Source organism: Canis lupus, chromosome 5 (assembly GCF_011100685.1).
Source record: "Canis lupus familiaris isolate Mischka breed German Shepherd chromosome 5, alternate assembly UU_Cfam_GSD_1.0, whole genome shotgun sequence".
NCBI lineage: Eukaryota > Metazoa > Chordata > Mammalia > Carnivora > Canidae > Canis > Canis lupus.
The window spans coordinates 5,794,558-5,812,357 of NC_049226.1; positions in this window are offsets into that span (position 1 = coordinate 5,794,558).

Here is a 17,800-nt window from a genome sequence, read left to right on the forward strand (position 1 = left end):
TGCGGTCGCCATTGCTCTTGGATTCAGTATAAAAACTATAGGATTTCTTCTGCCAAATCGGGGAGGCTGGGTGACTTTGAAGCAAAATGTAGGGTGGGAGATGTTTTGTAAGTCTTCTCACAGCCATGGGACCTGGGACCAGGAGACAGAAAAGCTGGGTGCAGTTCTTGGCCTAGATCTGAAAAATGAGAAACATGGATGTTGTCGTCCTGACTGGTTTTTGGAAAGGGAGGCGAGCCTTAACCTTTCCATATGCCCGAGTCTCCCTGACAACGCGCCCAACATTTGAGGACAGGGGATACAACTGAAGACACAACTGAAGCTCAGGGGCCTTGGCAGGTGCTGGGGGCATCTTTCAAGGCCTGAAAATCGATGTGGGGGTGCTCGAAAGCACTGGGAATTTGTGGGTGTTACCACCGTTCGTTAGAGGATGGAACCATTGCTTCTGTCCACCTGCACCGGCTTCTCTTACCTGTCTTCATGGAGCGAAGAGATGAATCACAATAAAAGTTTTCTTTTTAGAAGATGACACACAGGAAATTAGTTTTTTCTCCTATTTATAGAAATTCCATTTGCATTTATGAGGCTGGTAATGTCTCATAAATATTTCCTGCCAGATAAAATATTAATTAAAAGAGTTTGTTGAGTTATACTCTGAAGTCCTAACTAAAACTCTTCTAAGACAAATATTTGAAGTCTTTTTCTCTCATGTCAGGAGAGTTCCTCGTACATTAGTTGGGTATGTTAATAAGTCAACCTATCAACCACAGATGTGTGCCAAGTAATGAATATGAAATTGCAGTATTTAAGAATTGCAAAAGGTACGAGAATAGTGTAACAGATAATCTCGAAGCTGCCACTCAGTTTAAGAAAACAAGACACAACGTTGTGGACATTGTGAAATCACCCTGAATTTGGTGTTTTTCTTTCTCTCAATTTCTTATACTAAGACCACATGTGCGTGTGTGCATACACCCCCCCCATTCAATCAGTGAATATTGACCATGTATCAGGATGTTTGTACTCATAAACCATTTTGATTGAAGGCCTACTGTGTTTGAGATTTGGATGTTTACTTGGAGAAAAACTAGTATGTACGATGGCGGCTTTGATCTACAGGGCCTTACAATTTAATTGGGAGGGTCAGCCTGTGTGCAGGAAAAGTTAACAGACAAATTAACAACTTGGGTTTTGCTTCATAGGCGCTAATTGGATGGGATGATGGTGTAGGGTAGATGGCAATGCTCGCACAGCTTGGGGAGGAGGAGCTGAGGGATGGCTACACACACAGGAGTATCTGGTGTGAGCCCTGAAGTAAGACTAGGATTTGAATAAATATGGGTGGAAGGGCTTATATATAGATCATTGAAAAAAGGTGTGGGGAGGCAAGACTCCCAGGTGTCAGGGACCTGACGGGAGGGATTGGTCCTGGCGGGAAGGGCAGGTGAAGCATAAGGACGGGATGGTGACAGTGACTGTAATGAACTGACTGCCTACTACGTGCTGAGCTCAGCTAAGTGCTCCACATCCCTAAATGTTTTAATCTTAATCCTTCATGAGGAAGGTTGTAGTATCTGCCATTTCTCAGATGAGGAAACTGAGGCACAGACAAACTGTCCTCTCACTGGCAGTCATTGATGGTGCTTTTCATGACTCAGTTTTGCTAGATTCCAAAACCATGCTCCTGACTGTTACGGGTGAATTGTGTCCCGACTACCCGCTCTAACTCCCCAGATTTGTTTGTTGGAGCCGTAACCTCTAGAACCTCAGGAAGTGATTCTATTTAGAGACAGTGTTTTAAAGAGATGATTAAGTTAAAATGAAGCTGTTGGGGCAGGCCCTGATCCAATCCGGCTGGTGTCTTTATAAGAGGAGGAGATTGGGACACAAGGAGAGGCACGGGTGGGGGTGAGGGGACAGGGCACACAGAGCAGAGGTCATGTGAGGACCCAGAGAGGAGCCAGCTGTCTGCAAGCTGAGGACTGCAGCCTCGGGAGAAACCAGCCCTGCTGACTCCTTGATCTTGGACTTCCAGCCTCAGGAATGATGAGGAGTAAATCAGTGTAAGCCACTTGGGGTGGGTGTGTGTTATTTTGTTCTGGTGGCCCAAGAACACAAACCACGCTGGGTGCAGCTCTGCCTCTCAGAAGGGCCTTGCAGCCCAAGCCAGGGCTGGGGGGACAAACTGTTGAAGATTTCTGAGTTGGGGAGACATGTGAAAGTCATTTTTGTGAAGATCTTCCTGGAGCCGTTTTGTGTATTATTCACCCATTTATTCACCCGTGAGGCCAGCGGTCTGAGCACCGCTCCTGGGGAGCCTGTAAGAAATCCTGAATTCCAGGCTCCACCCCAATCCTGCTTCATTTTAACAAAACCCCCAAGTAACACCTCGGCACGCTGAGGTTTGCGTGAGAACACAGGGTAGAAAACACAGCTGAGGAAGACTCAGCAGATCCAGTGCTTGGCAGCATGGGGGGAAGAAGGAGAAGAGGAGGGACACTGAGGGGCTGGCCCCAGGCTCCCCAGGGATACTGAGTCACACCCTGGCCCTGCCCCTTCCCTCCCCTGAAGCCCTGACCACGGGGTGGGTGCTGAGAGTTCCATTCCCCATCTCTCTCCTTTACCTACAATCGACAAATTTCTTGAGGGGGGTGGACCTTGTTTCTTTTTTTCTTTTTTTTAAATCCTTCCATTCCCGGTGTCTGACATCATGCCTTTTATTCCGCAAATGCTTGCTGAATGCATGCATGCCTCATGATGGGAATCAGGAAATCGGAGGGAGCAGGTGGCTGGGGAAGGAGACGTAGGCTTGGAGTGTAGACAGTGCATGCTAACTAAAGGCTGGACGAGTGTCCTGAAGGGGGTCGTTGGAGACGAGGAAGGAGCGGATGCCTGAGTTGAGGAGGGAGTCAGGGACAGAGGTGTGGATTTTGGACTGCCGCCTGTAGAAGGCTGGAACCCCTCAGCTAGTTTATGTGTCTGGAGGAGGGTGGAGAGGGAGAGAAGAGGCCAGAACTGGGGGCCATGCTCACATCTGGGGTGAGGGAGGAGGGGAGCATCTGTCCTGGTCTGGAACAGGACAGAATGGCTGGAGGGTAGCTCTGCAGGGGGGTGGGGATGGGGGGGGCACCACGCAGAAAGGATCAGGGTCAGGAAAACACTGTGGTCGGGTCGGCGAACCAGGTTCAGCCGTTAATAAAAGCTTTCCCTAGTAGAACTTCTCTCCGAAAGCCATCTGCCCAGAAGAGCGGAGGGTAAGAAGTGCGCGCCCGCGGTTCCTGCTGACCACAGATCCCGAAGGCTCCAGGAAAACAGACCTGAGGGGAAAAACACCATCGATCAGGCTATCAAGATGTCACTAGTAATTGCAGGACGTATTAAATAAGGCTTTCTTCATGCCTGATTTCCATGCCCACGGCTCTGCTTCCTGAGTCGATGAGCATCCCACCTGTCACTGGAGGATCCCAAATCCATTTCTCATCGGACCTCTTTGGTTTCTGACGTTAGCGCCCAAGGGAGCGTTCCTAAAACGAGCTGCCCGTTCCTGAATTTCCTCTCATTCCTGAGTCCAGGCCCGGGTGCCCAAGAGAGACATTTGCCACAATTGGCTGCACAGCTGATTTTATTGAATCAACATCTGTGCTCCGAGAAGGTGGGGCAGGCAATGGCGAGAAGACTCTGGATTTTGTCCAGAGCGCTGAGCTTTCGAATTATTGCACCACTGAGGGCAAATGATTTTTTTTTCCTTCCTTGTCCGTGAAGAGGGAAGATATTAGAAGATGACAGAAAATAAACAGCCATAATTCCTTCCTAGCTTTATTGATAAAATCTCATTCTGCTTTACGGAAAACTGCTTGGAGACGCTTGACCAGCAGGCCCTGCCCAGGCGGTGTCCACAAGGGGCCAACACCCCCATCTAGTGGTGGACAGAGATTTCTCACTCGGTAGAACGATTCGTCGTTTGTTCATTTTTCTCTTTTGTCTTTGTTTTATTAAAGAAAAAAATGCCTGCGTTCGAGGCCTCACGGTGCTCTGTTTAATAGGAAAACAGCCAGGCCTCCTCCCCAACCCCCAACCTCCAGACGCTCCGCCTTTTATCTCTGCTATTTTATCCCTGTTGGTTTTAACCACGCATCTCTAAGCAATACACCTGTAGTGATAGTTCTAGATACTTCTGTTTTAGAGACTCTCTAACTTCCCACCACTGAAGACGAACCGCCCAGCAGCATAGGTGGACCTTAGCTCCCCCTCGTCCTCCACCCCCACTACTTCTGTCCTCCTTTCTCATTTCCCGTTCCCCCAGTGGAGTTTTGTCAGAATTTCTATCAGATCGTCTTGTGTTAATACCAAAATGTCTATAAAATTCTGAATGGAGCATAGCTCATCTGTGCAGTTAACCAGGGTACCTTTTCTGTCATGCACAACTTTTGGGTTTCCCTGGAATCAATAACACTCTTGGTTTTCTTTGCTTTGTTGCCTCTACTCTTATCACCAGCCTCAACAACACCTTTCCACCTACAGTTTCAAGGTCTTCTTAAGATGGCCAAGAAAAAAAATTAATTAATTAAAATAATTTTATTTATTTGTTTGTTTGTTTATTATTTTTAACTTTAAAAAAATTTTTAAAAAAGATGTCCAGATACATAGGTGTTCTATTGATTCCATCTCTTGGGGGAGTCTGCTCCTGAGCTTTCTACTCCCTTCAGTCTTCTTGGATTGCCCTCTCAACCGTGGACATGGCTGGCCTCCAGGCGTCTCTCATCCCTTCCCCTCTCTCTTACTGCCTCCCATTTCCTATGTCTCCTGTATGCTTCTTTCTTGGTTCACTCCCTCACTCTGAGGAACACATTCTATAGTTCCTGTCTGGGAAAGATAGCCTGCCAGGTTAAATTTTTTTGAGACTTTGCATGTCTGAAATATCTCTGTTCTACTGGATTGGCACCTTGGCCAGGTATGACATTGTAGATCACAGATCATTTTCCTTCAGAACGCTACAGGGAGGTCTTAACATTTCTACCCATCTTTTTGATGATGTTGAAATATCCAAACCTAGTTTCATTCCTGAAATTTTTATTATCCTCCTTTTCCTTTCTGAAAATGAGCAGGATCTCCCCTTTGCCTGTAGTGAAGTGTCCCAACGATGTGACCCAGTGTGGGACTATCCACCCATCGTGCTGCACGGTAGCTAGACCAGCCCATCATTGCCTTCCATTCTGAAAAACTTTCTTGCAATGCTTCTTTGATGATTTCTTTCTTCCTGTTTTCTCCATTCTCTCATTCTGGAACGCCTATCACTTACATGTTGGACCTCAAAACCTCTCATTGTCTTATCGTTTCTCTCCCAATTTCATCTCTTTGTGGTTTTGCTCTTTGTTCTGGAAGATTCCCTCTACTTTTTCTTTCAAACTTTCCATTGAGATTTTGGGTTTTGCTATCATATTTTAATTTCCAACAGCTCCATTTTTTTTCTAAGGTTCATTTTGGGGGAGGGTAGCATTCTTTCTATTTAAAGCTTTTTTCTCCCTGCCCAGTCCCTGTTTTCATCAAGAGGCTTTTGCATGTCTGTTTGTTTTAAGTCCTCAGCTATTAGGTAATCTTCTAAGAGGAAGCTCTGGGCCAGAGGATGGTGTTGACAAACTCGGGCTGGGCCATTTCATTGCAGGAACCCCTGACAGCAGTTTTGTCTTGGGTGGGGGGAGTAGTCAGATTTTTCAGGAGCAGCTCTTTCAGTCTCTTGTTTGGAGGGTCAGATCCTGGCTGTCAGCCTCTGAAATCAAGCGGGGAAAGAGAATTGGGGATTATCTACTATGGATATTTTTACTTAGTTCTTCTTTATTCAGGGCATGATAAACCCATCCTTAATGGTGCTGTGGGTCCCTCTGTCCAGGGGCCCTTTGCTTTATCATCTCCAGGAATAGATCTCCAGCCCAGTGGCAAGGGAGGACCAGGAGAAGTTTTTTGTTTTTTGGGTTCTTTTTGTTTTGTTTTGTTTTGCCTGGGCTGAGCCAGGGAGGGCATTTGGAACTCCAACTACTATGCTCCCTAAAGAGACTCAACAAATCATCTTTCTTTGAGCTGCTTCGCTCACCCCCTCTCCAACTTCCAGAGGTAGACTGTTATAGATAGCTAAATCTTTTAGGATTCTGAGTATACACTTGCTGGCTCCTGTGTTGTTGTTGTTTTTTTCCTACACAAGCATAGGACACATGTGTTTTCTGGTTTCGACAATGTTGTTGTCACTGTGTCTTGTCCAGCTCTTCCTCTCTTTGACAGTTAATGCTTTTCCTAAAACTGTTACTTTATTAGGATTTCAAATGAGAGCAAAAGTAGAAGCATTTCTTTAATTCACGCTCTCCATACTCAAGTCATCCATTCATTTTTAATCATCCATTCTACAGACATTTGCTGACCTCTTGCTGTGCAGTAGGTTCTGGAGGTGCAGTGATGAATGAGGTTATATTTCCTGCCTGCAGAGATGCCTACCGCCATGGTAGCAAATAAATAATAAATAGTTATACAAGCATACAGAGTGAGAGAACACAGCTAATGGTGATCGCTGGGTGTCTCCTGTGAGGCCAAGTCCTCCTCGAGGAGGACAGGTCTCTCTCTCCCAAGAGACCCTGAAAGGCAGCAGAACTCAGTACATTTGCCAAGGTCCTTGCAAATTCATTTACCTCATTTCAAGCCTAGCCATCTCCCAAGAGCACCCATTAAAATCTACCTTCCTAATGTCTAGACGAAAATGCTAACTTATTTATTCATAGTGAACATCATACCTGTGCTGGGAACTAGAACTCACACCATGGCCCGGTCGATGAATTTACAGGGAGAGACCTAAACAGGAAGTCATATCATGATTAGAACATTGCTGAGTGAACCTGGAATCCAGCAAAGGGCATTAGTTGTAGGTAGACTGATTATGAGTTTTGGCTATTGAACAAGAAGGAAGGTCATAGTCAATGGGCTGGAATATTGAAGTCTGCTGAATGAGGCTTGCCCTTCCCTAGAAAGTACCTGATTCACAGTGTGATTTTCTTCACATACTTTGGTTTTCTCTTTGCATGGAGACGCAAAGGGGTTCAGCTTTGTCTAGAGCGGGTTCAGACTCTCTTCTCCCTGCATTCCACCCTCTCCCTGCCCAGAACTGTTCGCTCCTCCCTGACATTCCAACAATGTTGAGATTTTTATTGGGTCATGGGACATGGTCACTTGCTAGATGGTGGGTTCTGCACGAGCTGTCCTACATCTCTCTGATAGTGGGCGCACCTGGTGGGGATTGAAAAAAACATATGAAGTGTCTGTCAAGCTCTACAGGGCCACAGAAAAGGACCACCCTGCCTCCTTTTGTAGTAACATTGGAAAATACTTACTGGGCAGTTGTTCCCAGAGAATAAACTCCCCCTTATCTCAAGAGAACCTGATGATCATTTGCCCCAGTGTTTTCATAAAGGAAGAAACCAAGCCCTACAGCAATTGGTGAGAGGGGCTGGGAGGGCTCTTTCTCCTCTGCTGAGGATCTGTAGGTCAAGACAGGAGTGGGTCCAGGGATGGGCGCACACCGCCTCTGCCTAATGAGCCAGGGAGGATGGGTGAGGTCAGGAGGAAAGGGGTGGGGTTGCACAAATAAAGGTGGAGAACAAGAATTGCCTGTGCTCATATCATTTCTGTTCCAGAACACCAGGGCAGCTCGGGTCATGAGGACAAGAATGTTGATCTGACCCAGGATCATGAGGCCAGGGTCATCACTCGCCCTTCTCTGCAGTTACTTTCCCTTGTTTAAATGACCACATAGCATAATGGTCACAAGAGTGTTTTGCAAAGGATAAGCCAGATAAAGGGAAGCTACCATGATGATAGTTTTATAAATTGATGCCAAGAGCCTTTCAGGGAGGAGAGTTCATTGCTGGGATTTTTTGCCTGAGGGTAAGACCAGCCCTACATCATGCTACCCAAGCCTAGGCCAGGCCCTATTTGTGTTCTCCAATCCCCAAAGAGCATGTCAGCCACTTGCCATCTCCATTCCCACAGCCCCTGCATTCCCCGGGGCCTCTGGAATCAGCTGTCTCCACCTTCATGTCCCAGTGGGAGACAGCATGGCATGGCCTTCGCTGGGCATTGGTAGAGGACTTAGAACTAAAACCAGGATTTCCTAATATCCCGGTCATATATGATCTTAGTATTACACATAATAATAATAATAATAATAATAATAATAATAGTCAGCAACATTTATCTCGCACTTAGCAATAATAAGGAATGTCCACACAGTGTTGTGTAAGGCGATTAGAATTTGTCCCATTTTCAAAAGAAAAAGCTGAGACTCAAGGGTTACATAACGTCGTACTGCTCTGAAGTGGCAAAGGCAGACCTCAAACCCAGACTCCCTGACTCCAAGCTCATGTTTTTCATATGACCCAAGCTCCCTGAGGGTGTCACCCTGAAATCTAGGGTCCGTATCCTAATGCACATGTCCTCCCCTTGAATGAGATCCTCATTAATTTCACCCAAAGTCGGAGTGGGGCCAAGCAATAGCAGGGATCTGGCTGGAAGGACACTGAGACCTACTCTTTGGAGTCCAAGTTGTTAGATATCTTTGGAGGGCCTGGGGTTCATGGTCCTGGGGGCACTGAAGACTGATCCAGGCCATTAGTGGGCAGACCTTGAGCAACGTGGTGACGGCTGGGCCGGTCACCGTGGTAGGGAAGGACTGTTCACATCAACTACTGTGGTGGAAAAGGCAGCAACTTCAAGGTCACTAGACTGGCGCAGGATACTTGTGCTTCATCATTGCAGAAAAGTTGGCAATTTCCAGAGCCAAGGTTTGTGTGCCTGAGTTCAGAAGCTGACCCTCATTGCTACGGGAGCCTGGGAAAAGCGCCTGCCGGGTACCTGCGCAAGGGGAATTTGCTACCTGCCCACCGCTCCCCTGTTCCCCTGAGCGGTCAGTGAGCACAGAGGTGACCGGGTGAGAATGCATGAACGTATTTATATCGACTCCTGATTTTATGGGGACACGTGGGAGCAACCAAGAATCTAGAATGAAGTATCTGAGACCCTTCCAGCAAAGGCTGGTGTTGCTGCAACACAGAGGCCCTTCCCTCCAGCTTTTCCAACGTTTCTGGCATGATTCTGGTCCTCCGCCCTGCCCTGTCCTGGCCCCAGATCTGCCCCTCAAACAGACACGTATAAGAGGCAAGGCCATCCTCCAACCCTTCCTTCCGTGGTCAGCTGCCCTAGCTTGAATTGCACGCTCTATAGGGTTCTGGAAGGTCTGTGCATGTCTGCAGGAGTGGTGAGGGTGGTCCTCCAAGAGTCTACTGGCTGCCACGGAGATTGTAGCCCTAAGGGAAGCACGTTGGCCCTTGGCGGGACCACGTCACCAAGTAGCCACCCTTGGTCTTCGGAGGGGAGGCATGACCCCGAGTGCCGCTGAGGGTGGGGCACTCCACGTTGTCCTCAGCTCAGGCCCCGTGGGTGTGTGTCTTGGTCCTGGTGTGGCTGCCTTGGTAACTTTCCATTAAACCGAACCCCTCTGCAGGATGGAATGTGCCTCTTCTGCTCACTTTGCCATAGCGTGCGTGGCAAGGTATGGGGAGGCCCATGTGTCAGGGTGGCCCCAGTGGAAGGGAGGCATGGGGTGCTCTGTCAAGATGACATCACTGCTGGGGGAGCTGGCAGGGCAGCAGAAGAAGAAAACTGTAGCATGGCACATGCAGCTTGTGCCTGACCTTGAGCACACTCGCTGGCAAGTTCTGGAAGGTTCCTTTTGGAGGCTGGTAGTGCTTCGCAGGGGAGCAGGTGCCCTACTTTTGCAGGCTGTACAAGGCAAAGGAAAGAGAAGACTCAGTTTCAATCATTGTTTGGACAAGGTATGAGGCTCTGGAGCTCTGGAGCTTGAGGAACTCCGCAGGACCCAACGATGACCCAGACAAAGAACCTCCCTAGGGAGGGAGAGAGCTGTGCTCATGGAAAAAAGGGGCAAAGACAAAAAAAAAAAGTGTTAGCCAGAGACAACAAGAGGTAAGGGAGAAAGACATATCTGCTGCCTTAAAGTCTGAGATTCTTCTGGAGAAGCCCAGGGAGGCCGACTTCGGGAGGCCCCTCCGGCTTCCCCTCCGCTGGGGAGGAGGTGAGGTTACACCCGCAGCTGAGTCTTCAGAATGCAAAGCAGGATCTCTGTGGTGCAGCTGCCCCGGGGGCTCCCGGGCTGGCTCCCGGCCCTATTTGTATTCCTCTCCTCAGTCCACCAGACATCCTCTTGGTCCCAGGGCTAAAGTGACCTATATTATTTCGTCCTTTCCCAAGGAGGCTTTTTTTTAATGTATTTATTTTTATGTGTGTTTATATATAGTAAGCGACCCCCGGTTTTGTCTTTGCTTGTTTTGCAGTAGTTCTCAGATTATAATAAAAGGGAAAAAAAAGTTTCAAAAAGAAGAGAAATGTAAAAGACATTTTAAAAACAAAGGAAGAGGAGACTCGAGAACCTGGGTGTGTAATTTCGCTATCAAGCCCCGGGCGCTCCCTCAGGCTCAGGGGAGAGAGTTTCTGGGCTCCTCCTAGAGGTTTACCAAGTGCCCTGCTTGGCCTCTGGAGGCTCAAAGACCACGAAACATATTGAGGGAGTATTTTGTCGTTGCGATTTGCTTAATATTTATGCCTCCATAGCACAGTGGAGTTAGGATCTTGGATTTGAGTCCCACTTCCTTTACTTACCATTTGTGTGGTCAACTAAAAACAAGCCATTCAACGGCTGGCAGGGGGCTGTATGGGTTATTTAGCATTTGTAAACAACACAAAACAAAACAAAAGTCACCTCCAGCTCAGCAGCCAATCATCCTATGAGATCTAAGGAGGTATTAATAAGAGCATGAAGCATTCTAACATGAAGGAGGTGATGGTCCATTCCACTTGGGCTGGCTGGAGCGCCCCTCTGGAGCACTGGGCTCCCGGGACCATGGTTTTAGGAAGACGATAGGCAGGCTGGAGTGTTTGCGTGGATGTCACTGAGGGGAGAAAGCATGGGAAACGCGGGCAGGCCAGGGTCCCTTTCACTGTTGTGAGGGTGGGGGGGGGGGGTGTTTGGGAATCTGCCTGGCAAGATGGGGGTGCAACCAACGCTTTTCAGATTGCTGGTCTGGGATCTAGAGATGGGAAATACTGGAAGGGCCAAGTTCACAGAGCAGGCGTCTCAAGCCCGGGTGCAACCGCCAAGCCCGGGAGCTTTGGGGGCAGGCCGTGCAAGGAAGGCTCTGCAGGGACGGCGCTTGCTAGGCCTCTGTCCTCACTCCTAAAATGGGGCTAGAAAGGAACATCTCTGCATCCTTTACGGAGACGCAGAAGAGAGAGGAGAGCAAAGCGCCTCCACTAGGGGCAGGAAGGAGGTCTCTCTCCCCCTCAGGCCTCAGCAGGGTCCCGCGGTGCCTCTGGTGGGTACAGGCTGGAAGAGAGCAGGCCCCGGGGCCGAGCGGGCCGAGGTGGACCAGGAGGCCTACAGGCCGCAGGCGCCTGAGAACCCGTCCAGGGCCTTGGGGAGGCTTCCATTCTCGGCAACGACCTGGAGACCTGGAATCCGGTCACGCTCGTTGCCCGGAGTCTACCTGGAGCAAACAGCCGACAGCCACGTTCCATTTACCTCAAAGGGCCGGGGGAGGGGAAATAACTGGTGCTGTTGAGGACGGAGGCAGCCCTTCCTGGGGGAACTGAGTGGAGCCTCTGTCTCTGGAGCTTCTCTGCGCCGCGGGAAGGCCTCGGGGCACTGCTGCAGGCTGGCGTCTTTTTCTAGAAAGCCTGGCAGAAAGAGGCACGGGGCCAAGTGTGCAGCCTCCTGGCACCTTCTCCTCCTTGTTTAATGGCGCCTTCTGACGGGCGCGACCGGCAGGGCCGTAACTCGCGGGCTGCGGGGCCTTGTGCGAGGGGCCGGGCCTGCCGGGTGTGCCCCCGGCAACGTCCCAGGGGAGGAAACATCTCACACTTGCGGGAAGCGCGCAGAGTTGTCGGGATTGGTGGTGATACCCATAAACACAAGATTCTGAGAGGAACATGGCAAAATTCCTCAAGAGACAGAAGATATAAAACAAAGAAAAGCTGCAAGCGTCATGGTCCATCATGCTGGCCTTGCGGGTGTCTGTCTCCTCCCTCAAGGCCGCATCGGTCACGCGGTAGGAAGTGGACACGAGCAGGTTGTCCTTCCGCCATCTTGTCCCTGGTTCATCTACCAGCGCATCTTCTCTTGAACAACCTTCCTCCCCTGAATATTCTACAGGCCCCAACCTACCTTTGCTCTCCAGCCTCCAAACTAGTTCTCCTTCATCCACTCACCACGTTCCACGACCCTCCCCCGGTGAAATTCTACTTCTCCAGTAGCACCCAGGCCAAACACCGCCATCTCAATGGAGCGTCCCCAAGTAACCTTCTCTGTATTCATAGCACTTTCCATGTGCTGCGCCTCCTGTGTTTGTGACTGTCCTCTCCACCCCAGATGTCAAACTCTTGAGGGCCAGGGTCATGTTTTATTCATCTCTGTAGCTCCCCAAGTGCCTGGCGCTGTGCCTTTCACGCAGTAAGGCCCTCGACTCAGCTTTTAGTGGATTAAATGGAATCACCACCAAAATCCTCGCTTCACTCAATCCTATTTCTTTTCTTAAAAAGCCCCTTGACCTGGAATTTCTTACAGAGCGATATGCTTTCATCTTCAAGGGCCGTGGGTGTTTCAGAGGAAAAGCATTTCGTCTCCCGCAGATGGCCTTCTCGAAACCTCTCGGTCGTGAGACCCGCCCAGAAATGCTCTTTCCTTTTTGTTAGCTCCGTGGGATTATCTCCTCCTCCGTGGCAGGCGTGTTCCGATTTGACCGCCACTCTTCCACCAGACACGGATTCTCAAGAGAATCAAAGCCTGAAGATGAAAGAACATATTCCATCAAAGAGCCCCTGTGTCCGTCCGGTCCCCATCAAGTCCTGGGAGCCCTACCTCACCACCTGGATAGGGCGGAGGTGGCCGGGGACACGGGAAATCCCCTCCCTTACGTACAGATGACAGACCACCTGTGGTCTAGGTGAGTGAAGATCCCATCTTGGTCTCACTGTGTTCAACTGCAACACGTCGACATGCTTGTTTGGCAAAGAGCACAAGATTTTGGTGACAGAGCCATGTATCAGGAAGTCTCGAGCCACACGCTGCTGGGCTCTTTTGCCTGGCTCTGGGACACGTGGGGTGGCCCCAGGGTGTGGTCCATATGACCAAACAAGCTCCCCCTCCCAGAATCAGAGTCAAGGTGGGGAAACTATGCCCCCCCCCAAAAAAAAATCACCACCACACGGCCCAAAGCCCGAGCACCAGCCTTGGACGTGTCTTCCTGAGAAGGGCCCTGTCCTGGGACACACGCTAGGGGGTGGGGGGAGAGGACGTAAGGACAGGCTCACAGTGACGGTGACCTTAGCCTTCACCTGCCTTTCCTTCCACCCGGAAGGACACGCTGAGTGGAAATACCCCAAGTCACTCAGTGTTTGCTGTTCCAAGTCACTGGCAGCTCTTGCAGCGCTGGGAAAAGGCATTCATTGAATATTTACCTCCTTCTTTCTTTCTTTTTTTTTTTTTTAAAGATTTTATTCATTTATTCATGAGAAACAGAGAGAGAGAGAGAGTGAGAGTGAGAGAGAGGCAGAGACACAGGCAAGAGAGAGAAGCAGGCTCCATGCAGGGAACCTGATGCAGGACTCGATCCCGGGACCCCAGGATCACGCCCTGAGTCAAAGGCAGATGCTCAACCGCTGAGCCACTCAGGGATCCCTACTTCCTTCTTTATTTATTTATTTATTTATTTATTTATTTATTTATTATTTATTTATTTATTTATTTATTTCTAAATAAAGAATTTGTACTGTATCAATTTTCCTTATTTGACATCACCTACTGACTCCCTAATCTGGGAGGTGAGGACTTAGGCCTCCGTTGGGGAAGCGCTCCCGTTTCCGCTCCTTCCTTGCCTCCACTCCCTCCCACGTTTATGACAAAAATTTTATTAGCTCAATGCCCAGTGTTTACATCACTACGATTCCCTGAATGCTGTTCACAGCTGAGCCAAGTGGTGTATTCTAAATACACTTTCTCTTTTTCATAAATGTCTGTATTTAGTGGCGCTAACAATTTTCACATTTGCCTCGTTCTTTGAGTGTCTATTACTCGTTCATCGTGCAAATCCCCCTCAGAACCACGAAACCCTCTTATATACCTTGCGTGACTCTGTTTTCCCGGAGAGGCTGACCTGGCTGTCCCTGAGGCCGCTGGACAGATGTCCTCCAGGGTGGTCCCTCACCTCGTCCGGGCTCGCCTCTTCCAATCACCCACGCTGGGTCCCTACATCTGGGATTTCTCATCTCTGTCTGTCTCTCTTTCTCTCTCTCGGGGTGTCTGCCCTCTGTTTTGGCAAATGCATCCTCCACTAATTTCCTGGAGCACAGTCCCTGAGAAGTAACGTTTTTCCAGTTTTTTCTTCTTCCTGGAACTTTTGTGGGCTAGTTTGGGTCCTCCAAGAAGCAAGTTGCCGGGACAGCGGTGACCGTGCAAGGAAGATGCCCCCTTGAGGGGACGTGGGGAGGGCAGCAGGGGAGGTGCAGGGTGGATGGGCCCCTGGTGCAGGAGACAGGAAGGGAAGGTTGGAGGGGTCATGTCGCAGACCACTGTCCTGAGCGACAGCCGCCGTCGGAGGAGTCCCACCCGTGCCTGGACCAACCTGCCTTGGTGGCTGGAAGCGGCCCGAGCAACGACAGTAATGGGTCCCAGCAGGTGCAGGGCAGTCCTCAGCGGCTGTGGGGCTGGAGTCGGAGGTCAGCTGGGCATGTTCTCTGGCTGCCACGTCGTCTCACGAGGATGCCAAGTCGCCTACACTGACCCTGTACTTTTCTAGTCTTTCCCTTCCTATCCTCGACCCTTAAAAAAGAATCCTGACAAGCGTTTTCAGCTGTGTTTTCCAATTATTTTACCTCATCTGATATTTTTAATTCCTAAATGTTCTGTCTTTTATGGGGGGGGGGATCCTTTTTCTAGCTTCCTGTTCATTTTTTTCTGTTCATTTTTTAAAATATTTTTAGATCATTTTTTACATAAGTTTATTAGTATAAGACACCATGATGACTCACAAGGAAAAAAACCCCCATGTTTCCTATTAAACTGTGACACGATATTTTCTTAGAATGTTTACCATATGCTTTATTGAAATCGTTGTTAAAGATTTTTTTTTGTTACAGGTGTTTTACCATTCGTCATAGTGGTGTATATTTTAAAACCGGTGAGATGAATTGCTCAATACATTTCTTTTTTTTTTAGATTTTATTTATTTATTCATGAGAGACACACAAAAAAGGCAGAGACACAGGCAGAGGGAGAAGCAGGCTCCCTGCAGGGAGGCCTGATTCGGGACTCGATCCCAGGGCCCCGGGATCACGCTCTGAGCCGAAGGCAGATGCTCAGCCACTGAGCCACCCAGGTGCTCCTGCTTAACATATTTCTAAAGAAATTTCCCATTTGGAGTGCAGCTTTTCTGCGTCCCTTTGACGTCCAGAGTTGTTGAGTCCTCTTTCTGTGTTTTGTCACGAGATAGGTCCTCTGCGCCATCAGGAGCACTGGCGGTGCAACATGTCTTTAAAAAGTGCTCCGCTGTAGTCTCTGGGATTTTTTCATCGGCTCCTGACACCTGTCCTGCATCATTTGCTGCGGGCGCATCCTCGTGTGACACACAATAGTCCAAAGATCTAGCTTCCTGTCCTTGCTCATGTCTGCACTGTAGTCCTTTCTCTCTGCATCTAAGTGTGGGTTTTAGCCGTTTATTTTGCTCTCTGCTCCCTCTCTCCCCAGGTACCCTTTCTGTTTTGTCTTGATCCTTCTCTTTCATGTTAGAGCCATCCCTCAAATGTCTGATGACCTGTGGCTGCCTATTGACATTTAAGAGAGGTGCCAACAAGCTCAAAGCTGCAAGGGAGAGGGGCTGGGTTAGCTACTGCCGCTTGGGTGACCCCCGGGGGTCAATCCTGGAGGTCTTACCGCTCAGCCCATTGTGTTTTCCAACAGAGAGAGAGAGACAAGTGTGCGCTTCTCCTGTGTGGGGACCGACAGGGGCCTGGGTGCTCAGAGGGAGGAGCGGGGCAGGGGTCTCCCAGGCAGGAAGGCCCATTTCCACGCCACCCCCTTGCTGCTTTCAGTTCAGCGTTTCACCCCTGCCCTCAGCTACATTCGAAGAACCCAAATCCTCATGCTCTGCTTTTCTCCACGGTCACCTTCAAAGCCCAGGCTGGGGACGCTGCTTTCTGCAGGCACAGCCTCCCACAGCAGCGCTGCCTTGGGGCCGCCGGGCCCCCACCCCCGGGGGCTGAGACCTTGCAGCTGGCTCCCCCAGCCGCCACTTGGGTTGCCCTCTTCATTTGCTCTCCAGCTTCCTGAGTTTTGTCAAAATCCCTTGACTGTCGCCTTTCCCATTCTCTTTGTATTTGTGGATTTTTTTTACCTCTTCAAACTCCTTGCCTCTCGTTTTCATGGCGTTCCGGTGGGAGCAAAAATGAACATGGACCTACCATATTTTCATCGCAAAATTCTTTTTAATTTCTTTTCCAGATTCCCCAAATGAGGAGGTCAGGGCTGAAAGGGTACAGTTAGAACTGCTTTTTTCTTTTCTTTTGAAAAGAAATACAGTTGAAGTACAGTTGACATATGATATTATGTTAATTTCAGGGGGTCTAATAAGACCTGCTCTTTCTTTTTTAAAGATTTTATGTATTTATTCATGAGAGACACACACAGAGAGAGAGGCAGAGACACAGGCAGAGGGAGAAGCAGGCTCCCTGTGGGGACCCCGATGTGGGACTCGATCCTGGGACGCCAGGATCACGCCCTGAGCCAAAGGAAGATGCTCAACCACTGAGCTACCCAGCCACCCAAGACCTGCTGTCTCACTAACTAGAGTGGAGGCAGGACAATGACCCAAACCCGTTTCCTCACCTGCGGACATTGGGCCCACCCGGGAGATGATCACCTCAGTGAGGTGATGGCTGGGAAGAGCTGATGCATCCGAGGGGGGCCTGAATTTACACCCCAGCTTGGTCACATGCCAAATGAGCACCTGGAGATGGGAGTGTCCGCTGGTCCATGAGTACACGGTTTACAGTAATGCCTAATCCGAAGGCTGTTAGGAGAACTGAGCTGCTGTGGGCGAAGCCCCCACGCAGACAGGATGCTCAGCTCACAGTGGGTCCTCCCCTTCCTCTGTTCAGACCAGGAAGGCCTCGCCTTAGTACTGCTGCTGTGACGTGCGCCTCGCACCCCGATTGTCCAGGCGAGCCCCAGAGCCCAGGACCTGGTCTTGCCCGACACCTGCCCCGCGGCCCAGGCTGCCACTTGCCTCTTGGACGTTGTCAGGTGCTATACCCTTGCGGTGGGAATGGGATGCCGCGCTTTCCCCTAGGTCAGACAGGCATGTCTAGAGACCAGTTATCTACCCAAATGGCTCCTGTTGGGATATTAGTCACAAGTAAGAATATCTTTGAAATGTTCCAGATTTCTTTAAAAAAAAAAAAAAAGAAAAAGAAAAAGAAAAAAGAAAAAAGTAAACCATTGCACTGACTCTGGGCCCCGGCCCAGGCGCGGAGGCAGGGAGGCTCCGGGTGGAGAGGCCAACTTGTTGGTGAAGGCTGCAGGCCAGGGCCAAGGCAAAGGGCCAGGCGCTAGCTGGGGGCCACCGTGGGGCTGGAGCCAGATGGCTGAGGACTTTCTGGGTGCGCAGAGCAGGAAGGAGCGACGGGATTCCTCCCAGAC